Source organism: Ictidomys tridecemlineatus, chromosome 16 (assembly GCF_052094955.1).
Source record: "Ictidomys tridecemlineatus isolate mIctTri1 chromosome 16, mIctTri1.hap1, whole genome shotgun sequence".
NCBI lineage: Eukaryota > Metazoa > Chordata > Mammalia > Rodentia > Sciuridae > Ictidomys > Ictidomys tridecemlineatus.
Window position 1 is genome coordinate 42,091,279 of NC_135492.1, and position 15,265 is coordinate 42,106,543.

General features: G+C 39.7%; 1 long non-coding RNA gene across 1 annotated transcript; it reads left to right on the plus strand.

Annotated features, from left to right (window-relative positions):
• The first annotated feature begins 652 nt into the window (after nucleotides 1-652).
• LOC120891499 (uncharacterized) lies at nucleotides 653-15,265 on the plus strand. The gene is made up of 2 exons (XR_005735956.2): nucleotides 653-1,528; nucleotides 14,696-15,265. It is a non-coding gene; the product is annotated as an uncharacterized LOC120891499 (long non-coding RNA).

The window sequence follows — 15,265 nt, forward strand, 5'->3', positions numbered from 1 at the left end:
CTCTGTGTGTATGTGACACTGACTCTCTTCATATCTGTCCTTCAATTATAAGGATGAGTATGTGTGCATACAGCCTTCCCACCCAGATAATCCAGGAAAATCTCCACATTAGCTGATCAGCAACCTCCCCTGACCATCTAAAAGTGCATCCTAAGTCTCCCTCCATATCCTTCCTGGATTTTTTCTCTTTAGAGTACTTAACATCTCCTGCTGTTACATTAATATTCTATGTACTTTTTTTTTTTTTCACCAGGGATTGAACTCAGGGGCACTTGACTACTGGGCAACATTCCTAGCCCTATTTTGTATTTTATTTAGAGACAGGGTCTCACTGAGTTGCTTAGCGCCTTGCTGTTGCCAAAACTGGCTTTGAATTTGCAATACTCCTGCCACAGCCTCCTGAGCCACTGGGATTGCCACTATGCCCTATTTTTTTTTTTAAATATATCTGCCTCTTCTGCTAAAATGTAAGCCCCACTAGAGCAGGAACTTTATCTGCCTTACTGTTGGCGGAATCCCAGGGTTCTAAAATGGTGCCTGGCCCATAATTGGAGATGTCTTACGCTGTTGACACCTGTTGCATAAATGTCTTTTGAGAGTTTTCATATCTGGGGGAGGGGGTCCCACTAGGGTATAAATTTCCCAAAGCTAGAGTTGTGTTGTAGTGAACAACTCTGGGTACCTAGAATTTTGTGGAATGGTAATGTATGCTAATTTCCCAGGGAAGGTGGATATGGGAATCATGCTTTGGACCCAATTTCCCTGAGAGCTATGAGTTCATAGATTTAAGGGTCAGTGGTGTGGTGGAGATCTGAGAAAGGAGTCCTAGAAATAAAATAATACATGCTAATGTGGCCTTGGAAAGGGAACCTCCAAGATGGGCTTTTTCTGGGTGATCTCCAACATAGTAGTCCATTGCATGGCCTTTTGCAATCTTTGAAAATCCAGGCTCTGGCATTTTCTGTACCTGCAACAAGGAATTTAGCTTTCCCCAGCCTCTGACTCCTGGCCTATAGAAAAAGGAGAACAAGATAATTTGCTTCCCAGAATTTAATTGAGATAGTTCACACAAAGCTCTCAGCACACAGTAAACACCCAACAATGCTTGTCATGCTGCCATAAATGAGAATTATTTCCAGAATCTCAGTTCTTCTTTTTATGAATGGGGATGACAATTCCTGCCTATAGACCTCATGGGGTTGTTTTTGAAGCTCTAACAAGCTAATAGGCCAGAATGTGCTCTGAGGAGGAACAAAAGCAGGACAAATACAGGAGGATGTTATGATTTGGATTTTTTTAATAAGATATTTGGCTTCCTGCAGACTGAATTATGCAGGCTCAAAGGAACCTGGCTTTGCAACTGAGGATCAGTTCTCCCCTGCCTGGAGCTTCATTTGGATTCAAGGGATGGCCATCTCCTCTTTGGACACACTGGGCAGCTGTTGATAGGGACTACACAATGCACAGCTACCTCCAGGCCAGACAGAACCCTGGCTCTGCAAACCCAGCCTGGGAGGTCAAGCCAAAGGTAAGGCTGGATGGGAAAATGAGCAGCAGTCTTCATACTAATTTCTGACCCTGGCAGGGAGTATCAACTTTCCTGCTTAAATTGACCAGAGAGGTCACTTCATCTTTTTCATTAATTCTGAATTTCAAGAAGTTTTTTAGGAGCAAGAAAACTGAATGAAGCCTGGGTCAGCTTTGTGTGTATGGTAGAGGGGGTGTCCACCCTACTTCCCCAATTAGTTAATAGTTAATACAGATTAAAGTTAAGATTCAGGCTAAATCTAACTTGGTCTAAAGATAGTAGATTTAAATTAACTATTCTCCCCCAAAGGAATTCTAGTGTGGAAGAATGTGACTAGGGTTTGGAAGTAGCTGCAACTGGATTTAAACCACCTCCTTCCTACACCTATATATTATTATTCCTGACGGAGGGGTGTTTTGCAACTCAAATGAGTCCCAGAAGACTGTCTATAAATGCACGTCTCTAGGAAGGGGGAACGCATTAAATCTCTAATATGACTATGGACGTAAATTAATCTAAAACTTTCTTCTAAAAATTCCATATCCCTGGGGACAGGGTTGGGAAAGAAAGAAGGGCTCCCTTGGTGTTCCCCTGCTGCAGGATTCACAGAATCCCTCCACAAACATTTAATGGACATTTACTGACCATGACTCTTATACCAGGTCCTTTAAATATACAATCTCATTAAATCTGTGCAGCATCCATTCAAAGAAGGTATTTTCATCCTGTTGTTATAGTTGAGGTAGCATTTCTGTTTCCCCTTATGACCAGCTGGGTACATTGTCAGTCTTGGGATTTTCGTGTATGTGGCAGGTATTGGTTTATTAGTTAACTCATTCAACATATGAATATTGCATATGTACAACATACAAGGCACAGAGATGCTATTGTGAACTGGCAGAATTCTCTTTAGTGGCAGGCATTATAAATCCATACCCCACACAAACATCTGTAAAATAGTGCCTTTGGAAAATTCTAAGACATCTGTAGTATTATAAGATGTTCTGAAGGCAAATATTCTGAGATATGAGACACAAGCAGGAGGTAACTTGGTCAGGGTTTGGAGGGATAGTGGATGAAGCTTTGAGAGCTTATAGTGTAGTGTTTAAAAAAAGGAAGAAAGTCTGGCCTGATCTGCAGAGCGGGGCCATGTAGGTACTATGGGCCATTTTAAAGCATTTGGCCTTTTCCCTAGGAACATTGCAAGGACATTAAACTATCCCCATCAAAAGCTGATGTCATTGCATGTGCTGTTTTAAAAGGTAACTCCAACTGCTGTGTGGATTCAGTTGAGAGGGACTGAAAGATTTGCAGCCCTCCAAGGAGTTGCGTGGCTGGCAGCTTGGATTGCAGTAGCGGCATAGAAATGATGGAGGGAGTCAATGGCTTCAAGAGACATATAGGAGGTAAAGTGGAGGGCTCTTAGGTTGAAGTGGATGGCAGGCTGGCTTCTCAGGCTTGTGGCCTGTGCACCAGCATGCAATACCACTTAAAGGGCTCATGCTTGATTTAATGTTCTAATCCCTCCTCTCCTGAGGAAAGAGATGTAGCTGGGATTGGATCCATTGTATAGCCTTTTGCAATCTTTGCATCTCAGCTTTACTGAGATATAATGACAAATATTGCATATATTTAAGATGTAAAATGTGATGATCTGATATACAGAGGTATTAGGCTAGGTAACAGGATTACCACAATTGTGACAGGATTACCACAATCAACTACTTAACAAATCCATCACCTCACATAGCTATAATTTTGTATGTGTCTGGTGAGAACACTTAAGATCTACTGCCTTATCAAATTTCAAATATATGATATGGTGTTGTTTACTGTAGTCTCCATGCTGTACATTGGATCTTCAGAACATTTTCTTCTTAACAATGAAAGTTTGCACTCTTTACCAACCTCTCTCTATCATCCTTTCCTGCTCCCAGACATCGCAACTACCATCTGCTCTCTGCTTCTGTGAGTTTGACTTTTTAAAATTTCACATATAAATGAAATCTCATAGCATTTTTCTTTCTCTATCTGGATTATTTTACCTAGCCTAATACCTCCAGGTTCATTCATATTGCAGATGGCAGGACTTCCTGCTTTAAAGGCTGGTAGTATTCCATTGTGCACACATACCATGTTTTCTTTACCTGTTTGTCCACTGATGGATACTTAGGTTGCATCAGTGCTTAGTTATTGTGAATAAAACTTCAATGAACATGGATGTGCCAATATCTCCTTTTGGAGATGCTGATTTCATTTCCTTTGGATATATATCCAGCAGTGGGATTATCAGCTTATATGGTGGTTCTATATTTAATTTTTTGAGGACCCTCCATACTGCTTTCCATAATGATTTTACTAATTTACACTCCCACCAACACTGTCCAAGGGTTCCCTTCTCTCTGTGCTCTAACCAACCCTTGTTATCTCTTGTCTTTTTGATAAGAGCCACCCTAATAGGTGAGGTGAGATCTCATTGTTGTTTTGCTTTGCATTTCCCTAATGATTAGTGGTGTTGAACACCTCTTCATATGCCTGTTGATTGTTTGTATGATTTTTTTAAATGTTATTTAGTTCCTTTGCCCATATTTTATTGGATAATTTGGTGGGGTTTTTTTTTGTTTGTTTTTTTGTTTTGTTTTTGTTTTTGTTTTTGCTATAAAGCTCTACAAGTTCCTTGTTCTGATATTAATTCTTTATCAGATATGTAGTTTGCAGATATTTTATCTCATTCTATGGTAGTCTTTTGATTTCATTGATTGTTTCCATTGCTGTGCAGAAGCTTATTTCTTAGTAATAGTACCATCTATTTCACTTTGCTTTTATTGCCTGTGCTTTTGGGATCATGTCCAAAAAATCATCATCAAGGTCAATGTCAAGGAGTTTTTCCCTCGAGTGCTTTTTACTAGGAGTTTTATAGTTTCAAGTCTTGCATTTAAATTTTTAATCCACTTCAGGTTAATGTTTGCTTATGGTATATTATAAGGATCCAACTTATACATAGTCCAGAACCATTTCCCCAGCACCATTTATTGGGGAGAATTTCCCCATTGTGTGTCCTTGGCACTTTTATAAAGCTTGTGTGAATTGACTCTTGGGTTTTCTCTTCTGTTCTATTGTGACATGTACCTCTTTTTTATGCTAGTACCCTGTTTTTGTGGCTATTTTGATTGTTGTAGCTTTGTGATATAGTTTAAAATCAGATAGTGTAAGTCTCCAAGATTTGCTTTTACTCAAGATCGCTCCTTTCTCTCCTCCCTTTCTCCTTTCCTTCCCCCCCCCCCATATTTACCTAGCTGTGGCATGAAGGTAAAGCTGGCTTTGTAAAGTAGGCTTAAAAGTATTCCCTCCTCCTCCATTTTTTGGAAAAATTTGAGAGGGATTGACACCAACTCTTCTTTAAATGTTTGGTAGAATTCCCTTGTTAAATCATCTGATACTGGTCTTTGTTGGGAAGTTTTTGATTATTGCATCAATCTCTATTCTTGTTATTGATCTGTTCAGATTTTTTTTCTGTTTATGTCTCAGTCTTCGTAGGTTATATGCTTCTAGGAACTGATCCATTTCCCTCTTGGTTATCCAATTTGTTAGCATACAATTCTCCAGAGTAATCTTATGACCCTTGGTTTGCAGGAGGTATACATTGTAATATCTCCTCATTTATATTTTAAAATTTGAGTTCTTTCTTGTTTTTCTTGGTTAAGCTAATTAAATGTTTATCAATTATGTTTATCTTTAAAAAACCCCAAATCTTACTTTTGTTTATCTTTTTTATTCTTTCTAGTTTCTAATCTTTATTATTCCTTTCCTTCTGCTAACTTTGGGCTTAGTTTATTCTTCTAAACTAAGAAGTTTATGTTTCTCATAAAACAACCTAATGTTAAAGAGTAATATTAGGTTGTTTTATGAGACCTTTATTTTTTGTTACATGAGCATTTTTTTTTGCTACAGACTTCCCTCTTAGAACTTATTTTGCTGCATGATATAAGTTTTGGTATGTCATATTTTCATTTTCTCTTGAGATATTTTAAATTTCCCATTTGATTTCTTCTGTGATTCATTGGTTGTTCAGGAGTGTGTTTAATTTCTACAAGTTGTGAATTGTTCTATTTTCCTCCTGTGATTAATTTCTAGCTTCATACCATTGTGGTTGGAAAAGTTATTTGACAGGATTCTCTTTTTAAATTTGTTAAGACTTGTTTTGTGGCCTCTCTGTCCTGGAGAATGTTCTATGTGTGCTTGGAAGGAATGTGTGTTCTGCAGCTGTTGGGTGAAATGTTCTATGTGTATCTGTGAGGTTCATTTGTTCTATATACTGAGTCAAACATGTTATTGTATTATAAAAGTATATCCATTGATTAAAGTGAGATATTGAAGTTCCCTCCTATTATCACATTGATATTTCTCCCTTTGTTTCTATTAATATTTGCTTTGTAAATTTACATGCTCCAATGTTATATGCATATATTTAAAATTGTTATATTTTCATGTGAACTGACCCTTTTCTCATTGTATAATTTGTCTCTTGTGATAGATTTTTACTTGGAATATATTTTTTGCTCTCTTTTGGCTATCATTTGCACGGATACCTTTTTCTATTCTTTCACTTTCAGCCTATGTGCATCTTTAAGTATAAAGTGAGTCTCTTGTAGGCAGCATGTTGTTGGATTTAGATTTGTTTTTCCATTCAGGCATTCTTTGCTGTCTTCTTTTCTAATTTATTGATTTTTTTGTAGCAATATGCTTTGATTCTTTGCTCTTTGGTTTTTTTTGTATCTCCTAGAGATTTTTAAAATTGTAGTTACCATGAAGATTGCATAAACTGTCTTATAATTTTAACAGTTTATTTTAAGCTAGTAACATTAATCTTTTTAAAAATACCTTTGTTTATTTATTGTTATGTGGTGCTGAGGAGCAAACCCAGTGCCTCACATATGTGAGGCAAGTGCTCTGCCACTGAGCCACACCTGCAGCCCCACATTAATCTTAATTATATACAAAACTCTACATGTTTACTCCTTTCCCCTCCACATTTCATACTATTGATGGCATAATTTATATCTTTTTATATTATTTATCCACCAACAGGTTATTATAGTTACAGTTATTTTTAATATTTTGCCTTTTAACTTTTATACTAATGTTAAAAGTGATTTCCATGCCAACATTATAGTATTAGAGTATGCTGAATTTGACTATTTACCTTGACTAGTGAGTTTTACACTGTCATATATTCCAATGTTGTCCTTTGACATCCTCTCATTTCAACTTGAAGAACCCCCTTTAGCATTTCTTGCAAGGCAGGACTAGTAGTGTTGAGTTCTCTCAGCTTTTGTTTGTCTGGGAATGTCTTCACCTTTACTTCATTTCTGAAGGATAGCTTTGACCAAGTTAATATTCTTGAATAGATTTTTTTCTTTCTTTCAGCATTTTGAATATATCATCTCATACCCTCTTGACCTGCAAGGTTTCTGTGAAAAATCTATTTATAGCCTTATAGAGCTTCCTTTGTCAGTGACAAGTTGCTTTTCTCTCACTACTTCCAAAATTCTCCTTTTGTCTTTGACTTTTGACAATTTCATTATAATGTATCTCAGAGTATTTTTTGGATTGATCTTGGTTAAGAAATTTTTGAGCTTCATGGTTTTGGATGTCCATATCCATCCTAAAATTTGGAAAAATTTCAGTCTTTTTTTCCCTTAATTAAGCTTTCTGTTCCTTTCTCTTTTTCTATGTTTTCCTCCTTTTGAAACTCCTGTAATGTAAATGCTCATGCATGTGGTGATGCCACATAGCTCCTGTATCCTTTCTTCTTTACTCTTTTTTATTTTTTCTTTTTCCAGTACTGGGGATTGAACCCTGGGCCTCATGCATGCCAGGCAAGGACTTTGTCATCAAGCTGCATGTTCAGTCCTTTATGTTCTCTAAATTACTTAGTTTCAAATGATCTATTCAAGTTTGCAGATTCTTTTTTTCTTAATGATTAAGTCTACCATTGAAGTGCTCTATTGAAATTTTTACTTTTGCCCTGTATCCTTCAGCTGAGGATTTCTTTTTTATATTTTCCATTTCTCTATTAAATTTATTATTTTGTTCATACATTGCTTTTCTGATTTTGATCAGTGATCTGTCTGTCTCTTGCATCTCAGTAAGCTTCTTTGAGATGATTATTTTGAATTTTTCTAATTCATAGATTTCCATTTCTTTGGAGTTAGTTACTGAAGTTTTATTAGTTTGCTTTAGTGGTGTCATGTTTTCCTTATTCTGTGTGATCCATGTGTTGGTTGGTGTTTGGGCATTTAAAGAAAAAAAAACACCTCTTGTAGTCTTTTAGTCATATTTTAGCAGGTGAAGACCTTTTCTGGTCCATTCCTTGGGCAGAAATTGCCTCTGGGATTGCAGTTGAGTGAGTTTGGAGCTGGGATATGTGACTACTTCTGGGTCTGCAGTGAGATTTGCAATTGATGGGCCTGTTACCAGAGTCTTGTGTGGATATGGATAGTTTCTGGTCCCTGGGTCCCTGGGACTACTTCTAGAATCTTGGTTAGGAGGACTAGCACTGGGACAAAGGTCTGCTTTAGAGCCCAGAGCTGAGTTCAAAGATGGTGGGCCTTTTACAAGTGCTTGGACAGGTGTGACTTCTGTCCAGTCACTGAATGGGTCCATGGGCAGGCAGGACTAGCCCTGAACTGCAACTGAGAGGGGCTAAAACTGAGTCACAGGCTGCTTCCGGATCCACTGCTGGGATTGAGGTCTTCAGATCTACCTCCCTAGAAATGGACAAGTATATTTTCTGTTGGCTATTTGGCAGCTAGAACTTTCCTTGTATTCTTGCTGATATGCAGGCCCACTTCCAGATATATTGCTGGGACTAACATCAGTAGGCACTGGCTGGCATGGCTCTTCCTGGCTCACTTGGTTGATGGTGCTCATGGCAAGACCAAGAGCCAAAAGAGATTTATCTGAATCCTACAGAGACATGGGGTTATTTCCAAGTCTGCAGCTAGGATTGGGGTCAATAAGTTGGTTATCCAGGCATACTTTTGCCTTCTCAAAATAGCCTTTCTCAGTTATGGACTCCTCTTGGGTTTCGCCAACTCATAGTTGTAATTCAATGTTTCCACAAAGTCACTTTTGTCCATATGACTGCTAATGTATTGTTGGTAGAGCCCAGGATGGTAGAGATAGATTTGAGCAGAGGCCTCCTATTCTTCTATCATTTTTTTTTTTTTTTGGTGATGGGGATTTAACTCAGGGGTACTTGGCCCCTGAGCCCCATCCCTAGCCCTATTTTGATTTTTATTTTCAGGGTCTTCCTGAGTTGTTTAATGCCTTGCTTTTGCTGAGGCTGGCTGTGAACTTGTAATTCTCCTGCCTCAGCCTCCTGAGCTGCTGGGATTACAGGCATGCGCTACTGCACCTGGCTTTCTACCTTGTTTCTTAAAAATTTTGTTTTAACACTCTTCTGTTACTGGCTTGAGATTCTTAATAAAGTTTGAACAAACATATCTCCAAGGCCCATGTATTAAAGGCTTGGTTTCTGGGGTGGGAAGTGCTTTGGACCTTTAGGAGGTGGGATATTATGGGAAGTCCTTAGGTCATTGGGGGCATGACCTTGAGAAGAACTGTGGGACCCCAGTCTCATCATCTTTTTTGCTTCCTGGCTCATGAAGTAAGCAGTTTGCTTCTAAAGCAATGGTTTGATTTTGGAATGGAAATTCCAAACTGTGAGCCAAAATAGACCTTTTCTTTTTTTTCTTATTTATTTTATAATAGTAATAAGAAGCTGATTAGTCCCAATTTTGAATAAGAGGCTCTGTAATTTGATTTTGCACTAGATTCTAGGATAGGATCCCCTACTATTGGGGATGGAATCAAGGACCTCAACCCCTTCCTAATCCCAGGCTGTCTCTCAACTAGCTCCCCTGGAGCAAGTGCCCAAGCCCAGAAATCAGAGGACTTGTTGCCCAGAGCCATCAAGCTGTGAATAGGCCTGAACTCTAGCCATAGGAACCAGGCCCTGCAAAGAAGCAGGGGAAACCAGAGCCAATTATAATCCCTTTCTGGACTTTACTTTTATTCTCTGAGAAACAAACGGATTGTAATATATGATTTCTGGAGTCCTTTCTGGACCCAGCATTTAGCATCTTTATGGCTCCCTTGCTGTCTTTGTCCTTGTTCTCTATGCCTTCTCATGCTGTGGGCTGCATTTAGTATGGGAGGATGCTGTTGGGATGGGAGGATGCTTGCTTGGGACGGGTGCTTGCTTATCTTCCCCATCATAGTGCCTGGTTTTCTACTATAAGAGAGAAATATACCACCAAATCCCTGGTCAAAATATTAATACATTTGGGAGAAATGACATTTGTAGCTATTCCCACTGAAATTTTAGTGGTAGGATCTTCACTGGGAAATGGGTAGAAGAAACTCATATAGTTCATTAAGGAATAGCAGACCCCCAGTCACAGTCTGGTCCATGGCTGGGCAACTCAGTCCACCAGGGAAGACCATACACTGCTGTCCTAGAAGACATCCAACTCTCTTTTTGGAAGCTGCAATGTGTTTCCACATTGTAGAATGCAAAGGTTTCTGTTCTCATTTCTAAGCCATTTTCTTAGGATTGTGTAGTTTCTTTAGGACAGTGCCCTTGCTCCTATTCTGGGATACTGGGTAATACTCTTGGGGTATGACAGTTGTATGGGATGGGGGTGATATGGAGAAACTTCACTGACATGCCTTTAAAGCATTGTATAGGCCCCTTGTTCACTCAAATCAGGATAGCTAAAGTGGCCGTGGGGTATTTCTGCTTGCAGTTTGGAGGAAAAACTCTAGTTTGATCTGCTGTATGTGGCCATTGGTTCTAACCCGTGGCCCCACAGACTTCTAGGCATCCTACTATATAAGAGATATTATCTAGTGGATTCCACCAAGTACCAGGCACCATTTTAGCTCTTTTTTTAAATTTTAAATTTAAATTGTTTTAAATTTTATTTTTGTACACCAAAATTTCCTTCTTTGTTTTTCCCCATATTTTTATTTGTACATTATAATTATACATCATTTTGGGATTCATTGCTACATATTCATACCTGCTCTAGATCTTCTTTAACTGAATCATCTTGAACAACTCAGTGTCATGGTATGCTTGTATATTTTCCAAAAATGGCACAATGATACTTTTGGACTCTTATGCCTCTGGCATCTCACTACTCCCCACAAGAGCTGGGGCCTATTTCTCCTCTTCCTTAAACTGGTGGGACTTTGTGACTTTTTAAAAAAATATTTTATTTTAGTTGTTAATGGACCTTTATTTATTTATTTATATTCAAGAATCAATCCCAGTGCCTCACAGCCTACACATGCTAGCTAAGGGTTCTACCACTGAGCTACAACTGAAGCCTGAATATGTGACTTTTTATGAGTGCATTATAGTTGTATATAATACATGTATACATGTCTGCATTTTTGCCCAGTTATTTCCTCAAATTACATCAGCAGGAGGGTGAATTGCTGTGTCAAAAAATATGAACATGGTTAAGACTTTTGATACATATTGTCAAATTTCCTCTTTTGAAAGAAAACTGTTTCAAAATTCATTCCCATCAGCAACGTTTGAAAGTGCTGGATCCCCCCCAAGGCGGTTTCCTTTTTCATTTTCACCAGTCTGGTAGGTGAAAAATGATATTTCAGTTGTTTACAACTCACTTTCTGTCTGAGAAGAGGGCCTTATCCTTTGTTGTATAGTCCATCTCATTCTTTCTACTGATATTTATTGAGAATGCATCTTTGGTGTGGTAGGCACGGGGCATGTTTCATTGGACAGTCCATGTGGCGCTCACTGCTTAGTTGGGTGTGTTTTGTCACTCAGCTTTACAGAACTAGAGAAAGAGCTGAAAGGGAACTGAGAGGTTATCTGATATCCTCATTTTAAGGAAGGGAAACTGAGGCCCAGGAGGTATGGGGACACTTGGTCACAAAGGACAGCATATTTATGTGGAATTATAACTCCGAAAGACAGAGATTCTGGGATTTCTACTTATTTTCATTAACCTTAGATCACAGGTTGGTCAAGTTCACTTCCAAACTAATATACAGCCTCTGTGTGCTGTGACTCAGGGGTAACCCCTTCAGACACAGTGTTGGTACTTGAGAACATATTCATGGAATGAATGTGGGTGTATAACAGATTAGAAAAAAAAATGTACATTCGGTCAAAATGTGCTCAGTATCCCAGGAAGAGTGGCAGACTTCCATGGGGTGCCCCTTCTGGGAAGAAATACCTTTTTTTTTTTTTGATGAAAAGAAAAAAATGAGTGGGCTTTTGGAATTGGTGGAGGAGGACAGATGGAGCTGCCTGGGGCTTGTGACATGTTTGGGGCTGTCTAGTCCCTGGAATTTCCCTTAGTTTGCTTGGTCCTCTTGGAGATGGACTGATAGAATCGGGCAGAGGATGGTGTGAGAGGAGAGTTTTTTTTTTTTTCTCTGAGTGTTCCTGGATGAACTCGGTCCAACATCTCCAAAAATCCCAGGGGACAATTTCAGGTCACTGCTGTTATTCCCATTGTTCAGCTCATTCCCCTGCCTTGCTGTTTCACCAAAGAGTTTGCAGCTTTTACCTCCAGAATGGTGTCAGTGCGTCTCAGGCCTCTCCTGACTTAGGAGATAGCCCCATTAGTGCAGTTTGGGTCTGGTTTCACTTCTGATCATGGTGAGATCTTGGATATGTCACTGTCCTTGCCATGTCAACCATGGCACTGCCCTATTCAGGCTAGCAACATTGTTGTCTAGATATCTACAACAGCCTTTTTTTTTTTTTTTGTATCAGGGATTGAACCCAGGTGCACTTAGCCACTGAGCCACATCCCCAGCCCTTTTGACATTTTATTTAGAAACAGGGTTTTGCTTAGTTGTTTAGGGCCTCACTAAGTTTCTGAGGCTGACTTTGAACTCATAATCCTCCTCCCTCAGCCTCCTGAGTCTCTGCAGTTACAGGCACATACCACCATGCCCAGCTTACAACAGGCTTTTAACTGACTTAACTATTTCCACTTGTCAATCAGTGCCCAATGCTGATGTGAACATGTTATCATTCATGTCCCTCGTCCACTTCAAACTCCTCAAAGTGTTTCCACAACCCTAGATAAATGTTTTAGTTAGCCTTTTTTGTTGTTGTTGTTGCTGCTGTGACTAAAAGACCTGACAAGAACAATTAGAGGAGGAAAAGTTTCTCATGGTTTTAGAGGTTTCCCTGGACGCGAGGTGAGGCAGAACATCATGGTAGAAGTGTGTGGCAGAGGAAAGTGGCTCAGGCCATCACACTAGGAAGCAGAGAGAGAGAAGGAGTTCTCCTCACCATGACAAAAGCCCCCAAAGCATGTCCCCAATGACCCCCCCTCCTCCAGGCACACCCTACTTGCCTGTAGTTACCACCCAGTTAATGTCTATGAGGGGATTAATGCACTGATTAGGTTAAGGTTTTCATAACTCAATTATTTCACCTTTAAACTTTCTTGCATTGTCTCACACATGAGCTTTGGGGGGACACTCCACATCTAAACCCTAAAAATGAGAGAACAAAGTCCCTTACTATTTCTGCCATGTCCGTGTGTTCATGTTCCTGTCCACATATCTTGTGCTTCCATCTTTTTGGAACATTGACCTTCTTTTTTTGTGGGGGGATCTACTTGGGATTGAACTCAGGGGCACTCCACCATTAAGCCACATCCCTGGCCCTGTTTTCTATTTTATTTAGAGATGGTCTCACTGAGTTGCTTAGTGTCTTGCTTTTACTGAGGCTGGCTTCGAATTTGTGATCCTCCTGCCTCAGCCTCCCAAACTGCTGGGATTACAGGCATGCACCGGCCACGCTGATCTTCTTTAACCAGCTCTGTGGCCTTGAGCAAATGTCTTTTCCTCTCTGAACCTCAGTTTCCTCATTGTAAAATAGACATTATAATCCCAGTCATTCTGCTGGTTATAAGGAGAGCATCCATTTGAACTCACTCTCAGTCCTTCCAGACCCTCCCTGTCCAAAAGAAATGACAAATTCCAAAGACTCTGATTCTTAATAAACCTTTTCTTCTAAAAAGATTGGTCTGCCTTTATTCCAAATTCTGTTAATCCTGAAGGAAGCTATTTCTCTGTGGTTGTGTCATGTTAATGCCTTAACCTCAGCCAACAGTGTTCCTATGCAGAGAATGCATTTATTTTAGCCAGTTCACCAACAGGGGTTGTGTCATCACATACATTGTCAATTGACAACATGTTTGTGGAATTTGAAGCCTCATGCTTTATCTCTATCATCTCTTTTTCTCAGGGAGAATGGCACAATATACAAATAACATACTTTCTCACAAAGAGCCCTCCTTCAGTTTCACTTCCATAAAAAATGTTCCAGGAAAAAACAGGGGTCTGACCCCAGTGATTGATCAACTAAAGCATGTTCTTGGGTCATCCATCCATCATTTTCTTAACACATTTTTATTGATGGTCATGTCTGATAAGAAAAAATAGATGGATAAATATATAAAGGACCCACATGGAATAAATTTATGCACTTATAACTGAACTGAGGATACTGAGTATATTCATGTCACAAGTGGAATCCATGGCTACCTGCAGAGGATCAAAAATTGGCATGTTCTCAGTAGACCTGGATGGTCAGGAGGGGCTTCACTAAGGACATGAACATTCAGTGTCCCCAGGGTACCAATTAGATTTAAAGGAGTATCCCTTTTTATCAGGCAATATCATAACACACACACACACACACACACACACACACACACACACACACACAATTTTGCCTAACTGAATCGGAAAGCACATGACCTTGATCCAGGAAGATGAATGATTTAGAGGTTGATTGCATTTTCATGCGATCTTTCTGGGGTGTGTATCATCAACATGAGAAAAAATATTCAAGTGTACTGACCTAGCTGTTTGCATATTGCTCCTTCTGGGCAATAAGTTTCGTTTACTCACAAAACCCTATGCAGTGTTCCTATGACCTGTTGAGGTCAGCACTGCAGGGAAACTGAGTCTCAGAGAGATTTAGTCACTCTGCTGCGCAGGCAGAAGGTCATAGAACCCAGATTTTCTGCTGCAAAAGTCCAGAGCTGTTTCCAGTATGAAAGCATGTTCTCCTCTCTTTCTCCACCCTCCAAGGAGCACAAGAATGAAGACACAGCCTGAGAAGGATCCCAAGATGATGCAGCCTCCAAGAAGAATGTGAGAGTTGTTAAGTGTAAGCAGGCATGCAGACACAATGCCACGTGCATGTCCCAGGTCAGCCCATGTGACCTCATGTTCCTGCCTCTGGATGGAAACAGCAAATGTAAGCAGGCGAGTTTGTCAGTGGCAAGATCATTGCTCCAATGCATTCTTAGTCTTGATGCCAGAGCATGTTATGGATCCCAAGTTGGGGGTTCAAGCTGAGACTCCAGGACACTGGAGGTGTTTATGATTAATTTCCTACCCTAATTGCAGAGCAAGGCCATCTGGACTTGGATCTGTGTCTAAATAACTATACCCAAACTGGAAAATTCAAATGGTGCTAAAACTCAGAATCCACTTCCCAGAGGTAGGAGTGGGTAATGGACAGGTCATTTCCAGGGCTGGATATCTTCCCCAGGGGGCCTAGTCCTGCTCAGAACTACAATGAGGAATATTTATTTCTCCCTCTTTTCCTTCCTACCTTCCATCCTTTTACATTTAATAAATACCTGAAAGATACCT